The 5,000-nt window shown below is 41.2% G+C and overlaps 2 protein-coding genes and 1 long non-coding RNA gene across 6 annotated transcripts in view; 2 read left to right on the top strand and 1 right to left on the bottom strand.

Annotated features, from left to right (window-relative positions):
* LOC113657299 overlaps window positions 1-5,000 on the bottom strand; it is a 1,727,325-nt gene that overhangs the window by 1,095,303 nt on the left and 627,022 nt on the right. The gene's annotated exons all lie outside the window — the stretch shown is intronic.
* The window catches only part of LOC125146171, a 1,103,650-nt gene that overhangs the window by 645,094 nt on the left and 453,556 nt on the right, over window positions 1-5,000 (top strand). The gene's annotated exons all lie outside the window — the stretch shown is intronic.
* Window positions 4,967-5,000, top strand: part of secisbp2l (SECIS binding protein 2-like) — a 15,664-nt gene continuing 15,630 nt past the window's right edge. The window contains exon 1 of one of the 4 annotated variants that reach the window (XM_047822109.1): window positions 4,967-5,000. This exon is cut by the window's right edge and continues 259 nt beyond it. The gene's annotated coding sequence lies outside the window, so the exon portion shown is untranslated. The other 3 variants (XM_027158881.2, XM_047822108.1, XM_047822107.1) reach the window with 3 other exon arrangements.

Here is a 5,000-nt window from a genome sequence, read left to right as displayed (position 1 = left end):
ATCTTGGTGCTTCAGCTCCAGCACTATGGGGAACACAGAGAACATACAGATCTGGGCAGTGCAGTGCCCCAGCCTCCTGGTGGCTTGCTCAGATACCCCTAGTATGATGACTATGATGACTGTTGTATGATGTGAACCAGTTGCAAGTGGGTTCCTCTTTTCCTGCAGTTGCGTCCTCCCTTCCGGCCAAACCTGACATCATAACTAAAAGCCTAGACCCAGAAGGTGACACAGACATGAGGACTTCCAGGGATGTAAAGTGTCCCATCACTCCACAGTCTGCAAACCTGAGTGACTTGTGATGGTGGTAAGGAGACAACATCCAGACATCCCAGTTCACCAAACACTCTGTAACCATGAACCCTCCAGATCTGCTCCTTTACCTCAGAAAAACTATTCATAAACATCTAAACTAAACAGATGTGTTTTTATCCTGGACTTAAACACTGACACTGTGTCTGAGTCCTGAACACTAATTAGAAGTCTGTTCTATAACTGTGGGGCTCTGTGAGAAAAAGCTCTGCCCCCTGCTGGTGACTTTAGTACTTGAGGTACTACCAAATATCCTGCACCATTAGATCGATGTAGGTGTGATGGATCATAAAGAACCTAAAGATCTCTCAGTACTGTGGTGTGAGACCATTAAGTGCTTTATAGGGCAGTAATAGTGTTTTATAATCAGTGTGAAACTTGACTGTAAGCCAATACAGTGAGGATAAGATAGAGGTGATGTGTTCATATCTCCTGGTTCTAGTTAGGACTCTAGCTGCTGTGTTCTGGACTAACTGGAGCTTGTTTCTGCTCCTACTGAACATCCAGACAGTAAAGTATTACAATAATCCAACCTAGAGGTAATAAACACATGACCTAGTGTTTCTGCATCATGTCATGACATGATAAGAAATATGATGTCATTACATGATGCAGAAAAACTAAAATAAGACAGTCTTAATGTCTCTCTACAACTGAAGTCAAAAACTCCACATACTGTATGAGCAACCACCACCCATCTACTCCATACATAATAGATGGGTGGTGGGATGGTGGATGAATAACCTGCTATTTATTTCCTGTGGAACTTAAGTAGGAATTAAGTAATGTCTTTTTTTGTCAACCATTATAGGCAGCATTCAGCAACACACTCCTATGGTGGGTTTCTGTCTGTGTGATGTTCTCCTGATGTCCATGTTTCCTACAGGTTCTCCAGGTTCCTTCCACCTTCCAAAAACATGAATGAAGTTGGACTGAGTCCAACTGATGACACACCCCTCTGTGTGAATGTGAATATATTTGAACTCCAACCAGAGTGTGTTCCTGCCTCATGATACTGAATAGACTCAAAAGCTTGAGGAACCTGATCACACCTCAACCTTCTGTGTCCGGATCTGCAGACGTCATGGTGTTTCTATTCCTGCATAACAATGACACACCTGGATTGCATGTGTTATGAATGAGGAAGTGCTTTAGGAGCAGGTATGTGACACTTGCTTCATCTTTATCTGACCAGGAAGTACTAATGACTCAGCATAACCAGAACACACACCACCGATTACACAACACACTACACAAAAGCTATTTATAGTACAGAAACCATCACAATAAATGAAAGTGACATCACAACTCGAAGCTTGTTTATACTTTAGGAAACAAAATACATTTTTTGTCTGAAGGTTATGGTTTAAATTCCTTTACAGGAAATCATTGTTGTTGGTGTTGTTGATGGGACGTACTGTATATGGAAGGGGAACCTGTAGTAACGTTGTTTGTGATCGAGTCCCTGTGTTCTGTCTCCTGCTTCTACTTACCATAACAATGAGAAACAAAGACAGACACAGGATGAGCTCCTGGTGACTTCAGTGACAAACGTACTGGAGGAAAAAAAACCAACAATTAGACATCCTCGTATTTTCCAGGTCACCTGAGCTGTGTGTGTCTCACACTCATGTGACACAGTGCTGCATCATTACTACACAAGGCACTAACAGAATGAGTCTTGATCCCCTGGATGTTCTCCACTGTGTGTCTGAAGAACAGTGTGAACATTGTGCTGTTTAGTGATTAGTGTGTTAGTCTGTAACCCCAGTGTTGATGTTTCACTGGTAGAGATTTAAGAGCACTTTTGTACGTCTGATACGTGCTGTAAATGTACATGTAAGCTGTGATTAGTGAAAACAGAGCTGAGACTAAATTAAAGGTATAATACAGACAATAAACACACAGACACCTTGAGCTGTGAGATAAAATGAACTCCATAAATAGAACACATTAGGTTTTAGTTGACTTTGGTGTTTGGACCCTCACATATAATAACTGTTTACTAATTAATAAATTACTGTAACCTTCATCTCAGATTAAATGTACTATTGACAGACACCCCCCCCCCCAAGTGCAACTCACTAAACAACTGAGCACTCGAGGGTTAGTCAGGGGCCTTGCTCAGGGGCCCAGCTGTGGCAGCTTGGTGGACTAGTGAGACTGGGCTCACATCTGGGCTTTCTCCTCTAACCTCTAAATAACAAGGTGTTTCCATCACACCATTCTGTGTAAACTCGAGGCTGTTGTATTAGAAAATCAGCAACCATTCACTGAGGTCACAGTTTCCCCTTTCTGCTGTTTCAACATTATGGACATTATTCTTTTGACTGATGACTTCAGGAGTATAAACACTGTGTTTTAGTCTCATGAAAGGCAGTGATTGGTCTTTGGGAACACTGGTGATAAGTGATTGGTCTTTGGGAACACTGGTGATAAGTGATTGGTCTTTGGGAACACTGGTGATAAGTGATTGGTCTTTGGGAACACTGGTGATAAGTGATTGGTCTTTGGGAACACTGGTGATAAGTGATTGGTCTTTAGGAACACTCTTGATAAGTGATTGGTCTTTGGGTTTGGTGATAAGTGATTGGTCTTTGGGTTTGGGAACACTGGTGTTAAGTGATTGGTCTTTGGGAACACTGGTGATAGGTGATTGGTCTTTGGGTTTGGAAACACTGGTGATAAGTGATTGGTCTTTGGGAACACTGGTGATAAGTGATTGGTCTTTGGGAACAGAACACTTGTGATAATTGATTGGTCTTTAGGAACACTGGTGATAAGTGATTGGTCTTTAGGAACACTGGTGATAAGTGATTGGTCTTTAGGAACACTGGTGATAAGTGATTGGTCTTTGGGAACAGAACACTGGTGATAAGTGATTGGTCTTTAGGAACACTGGTGATAAGTGATTGGTCTTTAGGAACACTGGTGATAAGTGATTGGTCTTTAGGAACACTGGTGATAAGTGATTGGTCTTTGGGAACAGAACACTGGTGATAAGTGATTGGTCTTTAGGAACACTGGTGATAATTGATTGGTCTTTAGGAACACTGGTGATAAGTGATTGGTCTTTAGGAACACTGGTGATAAGTGATTGGACTTTAGGAACACTGGTGATAAGTGATTGGTCTTTAGGAACACTGGTGATAAGTGATTGGTCTTTAGGAACACTGGTGATAAGTGATTGGTCTTTGGGAACAGAACACTGGTGATAAGTGATTGGTCTTTGGGAACAGAACACTGGTGATAAGTGATTGGTCTTTGGGAACAGAACACTGGTGATAAGTGATTGGTCTTTAGGAACACTGGTGATAAGTGATTGGTCTTTGGGAACAGAACACTGGTGATAAGTGATTAATCTTTAGGAACACTGGTGATAAGTGATTGGACTTTAGGAACACTGGTGATAAGTGATTGGTCTTTAGGAACACTGTTGATAAGTGATTGGTCTTTAGGAACACTGGTGATAAGTGATTGGTCTTTAGGAACACTGGTAATAATTGATTGGTCTTTGGGAACACTGCTGATAGGTGATTGGTCTTTGGGTTTGGAAACACTGGTGATAAGTGATTGGTCTTTGGGAACACTGGTGATAAGTGATTGGTCTTTGGGTTTGGTGATAAGTGATTGGTCTTTGGGTTTGGGAACACTGGTGTTAAGTGATTGGTCTTTGGGAACACTGGTGATAGGTGATTGGTCTTTGGGTTTGGAAACACTGGTGATAAGTGATTGGTCTTTGGGAACACTGGTGATAAGTGATTGGTCTTTGGGAACAGAACACTGGTGATAATTGATTGGTCTTTAGGAACACTAGTGATAAGTGATTGGTCTTTGGGAACAGAACACTGGTGATAAGTGATTGGTCTTTAGGAACACTGGTGATAAGTGATTGGTCTTTGGGAACAGAACACTGGTGATAAGTGATTAATCTTTAGGAACACTGGTGATAAGTGATTGGACTTTAGGAACACTGGTGATAAGTGATTGGTCTTTAGGAACACTGGTGATAAGTGATTGGTCTTTAGGAACACTGGTGATAAGTGATTGGTCTTTAGGAACACTGGTGATAATTGATTGGTCTTTAGGAACACTGGTGATAAGTGATTGGTCTTTAGGAACACTGGTGATAAGTGATTGGACTTTAGGAACACTGGTGATAAGTGATTGGTCTTTAGGAACACTGGTGATAAGTGATTGGTCTTTAGGAACACTGGTGATAAGTGATTGGTCTTTGGGAACAGAACACTAGTGATAAGTGATTGGTCTTTGGGAACACTGGTGATAAGTGATTGGTCTTTGGGAACAGAACACTGGTGATAAGTGATTAATCTTTAGGAACACTGGTGATAAGTGATTGGACTTTAGGAACACTGGTGATAAGTGATTGGTCTTTAGGAACACTGGTGATAAGTGATTGGTCTTTAGGAACACTGGTGATAAGTGATTGGTCTTTAGGAACATTGGTGATAAGTGATTGGTCTTTAGGAACACTGGTGATAAGTGATTGGTCTTTAGGAACACTGGTGATAAGTGATTGGTCTTTAGGAACACTGGTGATAAGTGATTGGTCTTTAGGAACACTGGTGATAAGTGATTGGTCTTTAGGAACACTGGTGATAAGTGATCTTTCTTTATTGCTTAAAGAATTCTAAAAAGTCACAAAACCTGGCAATAACTTGACCTGT

Source organism: Tachysurus fulvidraco, chromosome 13, assembly GCF_022655615.1.
Source record: "Tachysurus fulvidraco isolate hzauxx_2018 chromosome 13, HZAU_PFXX_2.0, whole genome shotgun sequence".
Taxonomy (NCBI): domain Eukaryota; kingdom Metazoa; phylum Chordata; class Actinopteri; order Siluriformes; family Bagridae; genus Tachysurus; species Tachysurus fulvidraco.
This window is presented reverse-complemented; position numbering and strand designations above follow the sequence as displayed.